We start from the raw sequence: 13459 nt of genomic DNA, 5'->3' as shown, positions 1-13459 counted from the left end.
GAGCATCTAGATGTAACCTTACGTCGGTGATCATGAGGCGATCCTATGCTAGTCCTTACCAATGAAAATTTTACGCGAGTTCAAGTTTTTCAATGGCCAACTGACGTCGCCGAGGTCGGATTGAAAGAGAGGCTCCCAATCAAGAGAGGGATCTTCGTAATATTGAGATTGAAAAATTTAGGCATCAAGTCCAAACCCTCATCGAGAGGTTAGCTCTTCAAGAGCCACAAGATGAGGTGCAGGAAAGCAATGGATCGGAGTCGGATGTCAACCCTTTCACTCTGCCACACCAATGCCAAGGAGAGAGTAACGTTTCTTCTTTGAGACTTCCCCCTTTACGTCAATGTTTCACCAATATTAAGGTGGAGTTTCCTAAGTTTGAAGGAAAGATGCAACCGGATGTTTTCATAAAATGGCTTACTACTGTTGAACGGATTTTTTATTACAAAGAAGTTCTCGACGAGCACAAAGTGAAAATCGCAACAATCAAACTTCGTGAGCATGCCTCAATATAGTGGGAATGATTAAAGCTTCATCGAGAAAAGATCAGAAAATCAAAAAACAGATCACGGGAGAAAATGAAGAAAAAGCTTCGTAAGAAATATTTGCCGGAAAATTACAAGATGCTTTCGTGGATATGTACCAATTCCAACAAGGGACACGTTCCGTTGATGAATATACTGAAGAGTTTGACAATATGATGGTGCGATATGGAGTTGTCGAACCCTTAGAACAAACTATTGCTCATCATCTAGGAGGGTTGAGGCATGACATTAAAGGAAAGGTGCAACTCCAACCTTATTGGTCCTTAAATGATATTCATCGCTTGGCAAGCAAAGTGGAAAAACAATACCGGCTACTACGAGATCAAGGGCCAACGAGTTTTTTTAGAACTTGGAATTTAGGTCATGAGTTTACTTCTAACCGGGGGAGTATGTCTCATCCTCATCCCTCTAATAATGTTTCTCGACCACCCAAGCATGATGCGGCTCCAACTTATAAACGGCCTAATCCTTCGTCGCCCCAATGTTTCAAATGCCAAGGATACGATCATATTGCATCGGAGTGCCCCAATTGCAAAGTTGTCACTCTTGTGAAAGGTTAAATACAAGAGAGCGAAGATGAAGAACCGATGACCGAACCCCATCCTCATCCTTACTCCCTTTCTTAGAATATCATGAAAATGAGGTAAAGATGTCTAAGTGTTGTCTTGTTCATTTCTCCATTGGCACTAAGTATAAAGATGAAATTTGGTGTGATGTGCTACCTGTGGATGCTTGTCATTTTCTTTTGGGACACCCTTGGGAGTTTGATTGCAAAGTTATCCACGATGGTTTCAAGAACACCTACTCTTTTATTAAGTATGGATTGAAGTTGACTTTGGCGCCCTCTAGAATGGAAAGAGGATTCAAACCCGATAAGGGGGAGAATAACTTTTTTTCTTTCCAAGATCTAATTTCATCAAGAGACCAAGGAAAATGGTATGTCATATGCTCTACTTGTTGTTGAAGTTAATCAGGAGCATGATTCTTTCCCCACAAATCTTGCACCAATCCTTGAGGAATTTTAAGATGTTGTGCCACATGAAATTCCTCCCAAACTACCTCCTATGAGAAGCATCCAACATGGTATCGATTTTGTTCTGGCCTCTACTCTTCCAAGCAAGATGGCTTATCGAATGAGTCCAAAAGAACATGAGGAACTTCAACGGAAAGTTAATGAATTCATCACCAAAGGAATGGCACGTGAAAGCATAAGTCCTGTGTGCCGCCCCCGCTTACTTGTTCCAAAAAAGGATGGCCCGTGGAAGATGCGCATCGACAGTAGATCGGTAAACATGATCACCATCAAATATAGTTTTCCTATTCCAAGCCTTGAAGATATGCTTGACCAACTTGCCGGTTCTCCAGTCTTCTCAGAGTTGGATCTTAGAAGTGGCTATCATCAAATCCACATGAGAACCGGGGATGAATTTCTTGAAGATATGCTTGACCAACTTGCCGTTTCTCAAGTCTTCTCAAAGTTGGATCTTAGAAGTGGCTATCATCAAATCCGCATGAGACCCGGAGATGAATTGAAGAGGGCATTTAAAACTCGTGCTGGATTATATGAATGGCTTGTTATGCCATTTGGACTTTCCAATGCTCCAAGTACCTTCATGCGTCTTATGAATCAAGTCTTCAACCCTATATCAGTAAATTTGTTGTGGTTTATTTTGATGACTTTCTTATTTATAGTAAGAGTCAAGAAGAGCATTTGAACCATTTTCGGCAAATTTTCAACACACTTCGATAGGAGAAACTATGTCAATCTTTCCTAGTGTGAGTTCTTGACCAATAGCCTCATCTTTTTAGGCTATGTGACTCAATTGAAGGCATTAAGGTTGATCCAAAAAAGTGGAAGCTATTACAAGTTGGCCGGTACCATGCAACATACATGAAATCCGAAGTTTTCATGGTTTAGCAACTTTCTTCATGAGGTTCATTCAACATTTTAGTTCCGTGATGGCTCCTATCACAGATTGTCTTAAAGGTGGAATTTTCCAATGGACCAAAGAAGCCCAAGATAGCTTTGAACTTATCAAGAAGTTGATGACGGAGGCTCCTTTACTTGCTCTCCCCGACTTTGATAAGGTTTTTGAAGTGGATTGTGATGCCTCCAATGTGGGTATTGGTGTGGCAATTCTTAGTCAAGAAGGAGACCTTTTGCTTTCTTTAGTTCTAAGCTTGGTTATGGGCGGAAAATTATTCTACTTATAATAATGAATTTTATGCGATTGTAGAAGCCCTCCATTATTGGCGTCATTATCTCCTAAGTAAGGAGTTTGTTCGTTACTCTAATCATGAAGCTTTGCGCTGTCTCGACGACCAACACAAATTAAGTGTTTGACATGCTAAGTGGGTGGAGTTTATTCAATCTTTTAATTTCATCATCCGTCACAGGGCCGGTACTCAAAATCAAGTGGTGGACACTCTTAGTCAAAGGCACACTCTTCTCTCCACTCTTGAAGTTAGGGTCATGGGTCTTGACTTCATCAAGAATCTTTATGTTGAGGATGTACACTTTGGCAATATTTGGTCTCGATGCAAAGAAGGTCCTTGTGAGGACTACTCAATTCATGAAGGCTATTTGTTCAAAGGAAGTCTTGTGTGCATTCCAAAATGCTCTCTACGGAAAGCCATCATTAAAGAGGCTCATGATGGAGGACTTGGTGGACATTTCGAAAGAGACAAAACAATTTCTCTTATTAAAGAACACTTCTTTTGGCCAAAGATGGGTAAAGATGTTGAACGTCATCTCCAACAATGCCACATATGTCATATGGCGAAAAGTAAGGTGCAAAACACCGGTCTCTATACTCCCATTCCCATTCCTCAAGCTCCTTGGGAAGATGTGAGTTTAGACTTCGTTTTGGGCCTTCCCCGAACACAAAGGAAGAAAGATTCGGTCATGGTGGTTGTTGATCGTTTCTCTAAGATGGCGCATTTTGTGGCATGTGAAAAGACTTATGATGCATCCAAAGTGGCCGATCTCTACTTCCGAGAGATTGTTAAGTTGCATGGTATCCCAAAAAAAAATTAAATCGAATAGGGATCGAAAGTTTGTTGGTCATTTTTTAAGAACATTATGGGCAAAGATGGACACTAAGCTCCAATTTAGTTCTTCTCACCATCCTCAAACCGATGGCCAAACGGAAGTGATTAATTGAACTCTTGGCAACCTTATTCGGAGTTCTTGGAATGGGATCTTGTTCTTGCACAAGCCGAATTTTCATACAATCGCTCCACTAGCCACACCGCCAGTGCTAGTCCTTTTGAGGTAGTGTATGGGTGTAATCCTCAAGGCCCTCTTGATTTAGTTCTTCTTCTTATTACTACTAAGTTGAGTGGCGATGCAGAGGCAAGAGCAAAGGAGATTAAGAAAATTCATCAAAGAGTTCGATCCAATATTGAGAAGAACACCCAAAATTATGAGGCACAGGCTGGCTACCACAGGAGAAAGGGTGATATCAACGAAGGAGATCTTGTATGGATTCATCTTCGCGAAGAGCGTTTTCCACCTGGGAATTTTGGCAAGCTTCAAGATCGCACGGATGGTCCTTTTTGAGTGCTTAAGAGAATTGGAGACAATGCGTTCAAGATTGAACTACCTGGTGATTACGGTGTTTCAGCTACTTTCAATGTTTCTGATCTTATTCCATATCATGAAAATAACTCGGTCAACTCAGGGACGAGTTGACGTTCAACCGGGGGAGAATGATGCGGGTACATTCCTGCTACAAGCTTCTGACCAATTTTCAATCACGTTTTTGGGCTATTAAATGGAAGAATCATGAAAAATAGTGAACTACAAAGTTCTATCCTTTTCTTTGTTGTTTTCAACGGATATTTAGTAGATTGTGTCTGACTAGTCAATGTTTTGAAGTTCCTAAGCTATTTATGATGTTTGTAAGTCCCTAAACTTGAAGCGGCCTAGTTTGAACATTTTTTGGTAATGCATTTCTCTATTTAAAGTAATGGAGTTTTTAGTTGAAGAAGAAAAGCTTTTCTAAGTATTTTGCAAGAATTTCATTTCTTGTTTCCCTCCATAACCCAAAGGATTGTGTTTCGCCAATCCGAACGGTATCAATAAAGTCAAAATAATTGGGTGAGAAATGATATAAGATAGGTTAAGCAAGTAAGAGAAATGAGCTTGGTTACACAACTTCGGTAATTTCAAATTGATCAATTTGTTATAGATAAAACACAATTATTCTTAGGGAGTATTGTCTTGAGGTCAAATCTTAAATTAGTGAATTGTTTTGACTAATTAATTCAACAAATAATAATGGTTTCAGCATTTGAAGCTAAAATACAATCAAAATAATTAGGTAGGAAATGTAACATTAGGGAAATCAAATAGGGTAATTTAACACTGGTTTATAATAAGATAGGTAAACCAATTAACTAAGAGATGAGCCGCCACAAGAAATACTAGAGTTTGAGTCTAAAAAAATGATTTGCTATTTCCAAAAGTTGTAATAATAAAGACTATAAAATCAGATGAATTGAATTGGGAGAAGATTTATGTCGAACATTACCTTAGTATGGAGTGTGTTTATATGAGAAACAACTAATAATATATATTATATTTTCCTGTGAGATCAATGGGATCATTCAAGTAGCAAGCCTAATTTTAATGGAGTCCATAGAGTATGAAATTGAATAAGTGTACAATAGTGGAGATTATGTAAGATGAGAATAAACAAAAGAAAAGAATAATATTTAATCAAATAAATAAGTTTAGGCCTTCCCTATTTGTAGAGACGACCATCGAACAGTGTGTCTCATGTCTGGGCCAAGAAATAGAAGAGAGCGGGGTGGGTCGTTCTGAGCATGTTTGGGAGTTGTTGGGATGTCGCCAGATATTTCTATGCCAATGCAGAAGCGAAGGATAAAATGAAGAAAAAGCTACAAAAAAGGAAATTTGCTTAGCATGCTTGAGGGTTTTCTTGGTGAAAATTGGATGCCTAGGGAGGGTCCTCGAGTGTGTTTTTATAAAAGATGGGAGAGGGGCAAATGAATCAATCATCTGAGGATTTGGGGGTCTTTAGATAATTATTTTAAATTAAGTAGGATTCGGGCTATGTAATAATGGACGGTTTGGCGAAGGATTTGAGGTTTGAATGGATTCGGCTATTTAAGGAAGGATTTCAAGCTTGTTTAGGAAGGGAAAGGGGGCAAATTTTGGTTGGGAGAAGAAAACGCGCTTGGAAAGGAGTTTAGTGATTTCAGTCTTGTCGAATCCAGAAAAATCAGGTCCACACGTCAAAAATTGGGTTGGACCGAAAAAAATTGTGTTGACTTGCCAAAAAATTGGTTCGAATTTAAAAAATTGTGCTCGACTCAATATTTTTACGATATGACTTGATTTTTTGATGAGTCAACCTGATTTTTTCTAGGTTCGACCAGATTTTGGTGGAGAAATTGAATCGTGGATGTAAAACAGAAATGATAAGAAGATGCTTCAAGGAGCATAAATGCTTTCCTTAAGACAATATTCGCCCCTAGCAATAGTGTGCAAAGGGACCTCGAACTCGCCTGATTCTAAACCAATTGCTTGATAACGTTCTGCACTAAACGGCACCAAACCAGAATCACCTTTGAATTTGTCAAGAATGTGAGACCCAAGTGCCTGTTTTTGCAGAATAACAGAACATTTGAAAGAAAAGCTTCAAAAACAGTAAACAAAAAAATGTTGTTGGAGATTAAAGAGACTGTACAAGGGTAAGAATTTCCTTTGGGATGAGTAAGTTTGGGTCTACCACAGTGAAATTCGATTTTTTTTAATGGGTGTTTTCTGCTGGTTTTATAGTCTCTGATGACTCTTCTATTTGATTCACACCTTTACAAGGTATCTATTTACAAGGTATATGTTTGGATTGCACCCTTTGGGCTCTTGACCGTTGGGACAATGGGACACAACCCAACAGTCGCCAATAAAACGCTACTAGCTCCATATAGCCCATTGCACGCGCGTGTGCGGACGGTGTGTTGCACCATCCCATGATTGCACGCTCAGCTAAAACCCAATGTGCAATGAAACAAAGAATGAGTTGAAGAGAGGGGAAATAAAATATGTAAAATGAAATGAAAAGGTAAAAGGTAAAATGGGAAGAAATGTCTTTTGCCTAGCACTGACGTGATTTGATTTGAAGGTGTCAACCATTAGTTATCGTGGCTACTTTTGTAATTACCTAGCCCTTTGCCTTTACTTCTTGTGTCAATTTTCTTTTATTTTTTTGAATAATGATATGAAAACCAATTAGGGGAACTGAGCGGAACCGAAAAAATAGCCTCTTCATACATTAGCAAACATGTTCCACTGCTTTTTGGGAAGTGATAAACGCGCCCCTTGTCATTGTTGGGACCCGGGTAGAACTCGCCCCTTTTCCGATGTGGGATGATTTTGCTTTCACGTGGAACCCCCCAACAATCTCCCCCTCCACGTGGAAGCACTGTGTACAATCTCACCCGTCCACGCGGCAAGAACGTGGGAACTACGAGATCCTCCCCGAGGGATTTTTCCATCCTCGGAGGCATACCGGGTTACCGAGATCTTCCCCGAGCGATATTTCCATCCTCGGAGGCTAAACCGGGGTTATCACGTGCCCTGCTTTGATACCACTTGTTGGAACCCAGGTAGAACTTGCCCTCAAAAGCTAGTTGCTAAGGGGAAGGAACCCATTCCCTTATAAGCCCATCCACATCGTTATACTTTTCCGATGTGGGACTTTTTTGCTTTCACGTAGAACCCCCCAATAGTCATCACTTGGGACACCCAGCTCCATTGTACGTGGCAATCATGTCATTTCATTCCTTCAAATGCGAAGTACATCAGCCCCTTTTGCAATCATAGTTATATTGTAGCTGGGTGTCCCAGGTAATGAAATGGGGCGCATTTATCATTTCCCTTTTTTTTTTGGGAAATGATAAATGCGCCCCTTGTCATCACGTTGGGACACCCAGCTGTATTGTACATGGCAATCAGGTCACTTCCTTCCTTCAAATGTGAAGTACATCAGCACATTTTCAGTTATAGATACACTGTACCTGGTGTCGCAAGTGATGAAAAGGAGTCCATTTATCATTTCCCTTTTTTTGGCTTTTTTCCTTCAAATGGCAAACCTACGCTCCCATGCCATGTGGCATGTGGGGATTTGTTAGGTTTCACTCTCGGGTCTAGTCTTGCTCTCCATAACAGCACTCTTTTCTTTTCTTTTTTGAATGTGGAGGGAAAATGTTTAATAGAAACTTACGGTAGTAGCCATTCTGTTTTTTGGAATTTTTTTCTTTAATATAAAATACGAAAATAAGAAACTTTAACAAATTGGAGATGCTTAATGAACTTGTTAAAAAAACTTTTAAATGAATATATAAGTAGAATTGGATAAAAAATGTAGAAGGTAGAAATACTAGCGCCATTGGTAGGAATTCCTTATAAAAAATTGCAAACCTACTAGACCTTGGATTATTTTCCATGTGTAGCATGGGCCCAGTATTTTACACCTCATATTTTGATTGAGTCGAACCCACCATATATTTTACACTATGCTATGCTTGGGTGCAGCCCACCTTTTACACCTATGCATAATAGCATTGGTGGGGCCCACCTTTTACACTTTATTTTATGATGAGGTGGGGTCCACCATCACCACCCAAACCCATACATATGGTGGGGTTCACCACTTTACACCTCATCTTTTGATGTGGTGGGGTCATCATTTTACACCTAATGTTGGGCCACCATCTACACCCATGCAGCATGGGCAAGGAATGCTAGGACATTACTGTGGGTGACAGAACTAGACGATGTGATTCCAATCTAAATCTCGTATGGGCATTGGTTTTGGTCTGTTGGATCTGATTTGAATCCATTATCTGAACGGATCTTGGATTGGATCCAGACACACAAAAGATCCATAGACACAATATGATTGGGATCCAATATATTACCAAAACACCCTTATAATTTTCAAATGGTTATGTTTTAATACATGGGTATTTTTGGAATTTTATTGATAACCCCTTAAAATTTTATTTTGTAATTTATTTTCCTTGCTCGGAGAGTTGCTACATTTTAGTTATTCTATATGTAATGAAGCACAAGACAGGTCAGAGATCCATATGTATGAGATGATCCCTCATCGTGATCGGATCTCCTTCTCCTTGGGTCTCTCCTCACTACACTTGTGGGAACTGTTAGTGTGATCGGGGATTTGCCATAGATTAAGGTGTAAAACAACCAATTACTCCAAAAGCTTAAGCTGTTAGAGAAAGCGTTATTTAATCTTTTAATTATATTTTAAAAGAACGGGCGGATGAGGCAAGGCAGTTGCTTGTCCGATATAGAGCGCAGAAGAATAGAAGTGAATATCAATCTATGCTTGGGGAGGAATCCGTACCCTTCCCCCTATAAGAAGACGACCAAGAAGGGCGCGAGGAGTAGTCACTAAACACAGTTTGTGTTTATCGCAAACTTTATAAATTAAATGGATCATGGCCCATTTGATCCAGCCTTCTGATCTTTGTCTAGGCCTTAAATGGTTATGATAAAACCTAACAATTCTTCATCAAATCTCTTTTTCCATTCATCTCCCGGTCGGATCCGAATCTGGTTTTGTAACCGCTTCTCAGATCTAATTTGGTGAAGACTCTAGATCCAGCTAACATATCAAGCATATCATCGAGCCTCGGTATTGGAAACTTGTACTTCACTGTAATCTTATTGATAGCTCGACTATCAACGCACATTCTCCAAGATCCATCCTTCTTAGGAGTGAGTAGCGCCGGGACTGCACATGGGCTCATGTTGAGTCTCACAAAGCCCTTCTGAACCAAGCCATCCACCTTCTCATGTAATATACTGCTCTCCTTTGGATTCATCCTGTAGTGGAGTAGGTTCGGCAGACTGGCACCTGGAACAAGATCAATATGGTGTTGTATGTCTCTCATGGGAGGCAACTCATCAGGTAAGTCATCCGCTGTGATCTCCTGGAACTCTGCCATCAAGGTCACCAACTGCTCAGGAATCTCTGTGGGCTCCACATCTTCTCCCTTCTCTACGAGCAAAAACATCCCATCCTCCTTGGAATCAACAAGAAATTCCTTTAACGTCATGTAGGATTGCCCCTCCACTGGAGAAGCTTTGGGGGTCTCCTCACCCGCCACTGGTTGAAGGGCATAATTCTTAATGTTTTGGCGAACAATGAAGACATTATCCCTCCCCTTATGAGTGGAGTCCTTGTCAAACTGCCAAGGCCTTCCCAACAATATGTGGCAAGCACCCATGTCTATAATATCACAAAAAACCTCATCCTTATAAGCACCAATTTCAAAAGGGATTCGACAACACATAGTTACCGCCTTTTCGTTACCCTTTGAAAACCAACCGAGCTTTTAAGGAGTAGGGTGCTTCTCGGTATTTAACTTCAGCTTCTCCACCATGTACTTTGAAGCGAGGTTCTCTGTGCTACCCCCATCAATAATAATGTTGCAAACCCTATCTTTAACCATGCACTTGCACCTAAAGAGATTGTTTCGCTGCGTGAACTCCTCCACTTTTGGTGTGCACATCACACAACTCATCACCAAGGATTGCCAGGAGCACAGGTAGTAGGAATTATATCTGCCATATTTGGATCTTCCTCATGCTCCTCTTCATCACACTCCTCTAGATCATCCTCCTCATGCTCGTCACCAATAGCTAGATTGGTAGTACGTCGGCCACCTTGAGGGCACTGATTAGATCGATGACCCAATTGGTTGCACTTGTAACATATAATCCGCTGCTCAAACTACAGCTCATATGGATCACGCCGTGTAACCGGGGCCGCCGCCGAAGTAAATGGGATACCTCCACGTCCTCTTCCTCGTGATGGGAACGCCTGGGAAGACTTGCTTGTCCCAACAGGAGGAGTTAGAATCGCCTTCTCTTTAGCCGCCTGTGTTGCCACCTGCGACGTTTCTACGACGGCTCGACTTGCGAACGGAGTCCTTTGGGCCAACCGGTTGAGCATGGTCTCAACTTGTTCCACCATCTTTACTGCTTCAGATAGCGCCCAAACCAGGTGGAGAGCGATTTGATCATAGATTGCCTGACGAAGACCTCCTTTGTAGTGTGCCACTCGTTGCGCCTCTGTCTCTGAAATATAGTTTCTAGACGACAATCGGTAGAACTCTTCTGTGTAATCTCACACCGATCTACTACCTTGGCGACAATTTTGGTACTGTTCAAAGAGTACCTGATCATAATCAATGAGAAGAAATCTCTCACGAAGGATTTGACGCATCCGTGCCGACGTCCGGATTGGTCTCTTTCCCATCCTTGTACGCGAGAGTTGGAGTTGCTCTCACCACGCCGAAGCACCTCCCTTAAGCTTGATAGCCACAGCTTTGTTTTCTTTTCCTCGGGTATCTCCATATAGTCGAAAAATCTCTCGACCGCCGCAAGCCAATCCAGAAAATCTTCAAATGTGGAGTTGGCCATTAAACTAGGGCAAATCCACCTTAATACGATAATCGCGATCACGAGCTGCGGTTTGCGGGGTGTGATCACGAGTATATCTCGGATGGATAATGTCTTCAAATTCCTCCTCGCTAGAGTAATCTTCGTTGGGAAGATACAGAACCCTAATGCCGGGGCGTGGAACTCGTTGTAGAGCTTGAGCATGCCGTCGCCGATCACCGTCGTCGATGTGGGGTTGCTCGCGCTCAATAGGATTCAACAGTGCCAATTACTCCGCTATTTGATTAACGGTCGCCTGGAGAGTGTTGAACATCTCCATTGTCACAGTTTCTTGATTTTCTCGTTCTCCGTGGGAAGCCATGGAAAGTAGCAAAGCTTTGATACCAACCTGGCGTAGCCGAAAGTGCGAAGAATAAGTCGGGTTGATCACCGTCAAACACCGTTCAAAAAGAAGTTGCTCGGATCCAAAAACCCAAGATACAAGCAATAGCCTTTTAAGGAGAAGATGATAAAATATTCTTTATTGCAGAAACAGTATGTGAAAGATATGCAACAACCCTGCATCGTAGGTGGATTTAGAGGCACAATAACCCCTTCTCCAAGCAAACTCAACTGCCATATTCACTACAACTAAATTTCTAAATAGAAATGGACTCTAAATATACTAAGACTCTTTCTTTTACAAAGCATATAAACATAGCACTATAGCAGTGGCAAGGACTGAAATAGTAGTGTATATCTCTAGAAATAGAAACGTGGTGCATCTTGCCAATTAACAGTGATGGGTTACTAAAATAGAAAATACTTCTCTTCACTATGAAGATTTGGATACGTCAAAGTTGTAGACCAACAATCGATCTGATCCATCCTCGCATCTCAGGCCATCAACCAAAAAAGTTGCAAATGGGATCCTCCTGATGGGGAAGAACTCAAGGTAAATATGGATGCCTGGCTGGACGAAGAAGGAGGAGGTATTGGAGGAATTATCAGAAACAGCAGAGGAAAAGGAAGAAATCTTCGCCCTTGAGCTTCTAGCAATCCAACAAGGTATCGAGCTTGCACTAAAGCATCGAGCTCAGAAAATCTGGATTGAGTGAAAGTCAAAGTTTGTTGTAGATATTCTCAAAAATGCCGCTCGGTCCCCTTGGAAACTAATTCCCAGAATTGAAGACATCAGAAACCGCCTAGCGCAATTCGACTCTCTGAGGATCTCCCATGTTCGGAGGGAGGCGAGTTCGGCGGCCGACTTCCTCTCTAAGTGGCATTGCCCCCATCAAAGGAGAAAACATTCCCCCTTCCCTTGCTCCCCTGACTCTCTTGGATATTATCCTGAATGACGCTCAAGGAAATATTTACTTGCATTTGTAGGAGGAAATATGTACTTGCATTTGTAGGAGTATATGTAGGCTATGGCCCTCTCTCAGTGTTAGAATATGTGAGATCCAATGGTTGTATTGGGGTTGAGATTCACCGTTGGATCATCTTGGTGGTAGATTATGCATATTGGTTAAATGTGGTAATCTGGCTTGATGAGGCAATTAGATCAAATTAGTAAGTAGGTTAGATGGGGCAAGCTAAATAAATTAGGATATTAGATTTGATTTGGTGGCAAATTGATGAAGGTAGGTTTGTTAGAAAAGTAGATTAGATTGAGATTATATCTTTCCATGTTTATCTTTTTGAGTGTTCTATTTAAACACTCATTACTTCATTGTAAATTATCCAAGTTTAGTGAAATCTTCTCTAAATTTTACATTATGTGTGTTTTTTCCTCTTTGTTTTTGCCCTCGGGGCCCTCTCTTTATATTTCTTATTTCTCTTTAATATATCTGGTTGGGGTCATGCCTTACCCCAGCTTACTCATCGGAAAAAAACGATCGTTGTTATTTCCCTGCAGAAGTGTTACCATTCGATCCTTCGCGGTTTGTAGATGTGTTTGCCGGGCTCTAATTCAAGGGGATGCCCTATTTTTTATCGCTCTCCCGTCATGCTACTTCATGGGAAACTGCTCTTTTTTTATGGCCATTGTTCTCGATGTTGTTCACTGTGGCTGTTACTATGTTTAATTATGCTTTTCATTATGTATTCACTACATCAGCTTGAGAAGTGTTATACCAAGCTAGATGCGTATATGAGCTTATTGTATTGTTTGTCGTATGGTCTTTTTTGTTGTACTTTTAGTTGTTGTAGTTTCTTTGTAGCTAGCTGGAGTTCCATAGTACGTACACTTCAGCTTGAGGGGGAGTGTTGAATAACATGTATTGAGGGTAGTTTTGTCATTGCTTGTAGATTAGGGGTAATGTAGTCATTATACATTTGATGCCCTATTTGGAGCCTATATATACATCATTTGCATGAGAAGCCTCCTAGTGGAGACTCTCCATCCTCTTCATTTCTCATAATGGCAAGCCTATTCGAATGTATTCTCACCGTGATCCTACTAATTGTAAAA

The sequence above is a fragment of the Tasmannia lanceolata genome, unplaced genomic scaffold (assembly GCF_043159265.1).
Source record: "Tasmannia lanceolata isolate RefF3 unplaced genomic scaffold, GAP_Taslan_0.1 ptg000002l, whole genome shotgun sequence".
NCBI lineage: Eukaryota > Viridiplantae > Streptophyta > Magnoliopsida > Canellales > Winteraceae > Tasmannia > Tasmannia lanceolata.
The sequence above is the reverse complement of the archived record's forward strand: the minus strand, read 5'-3'. Positions refer to the sequence as shown.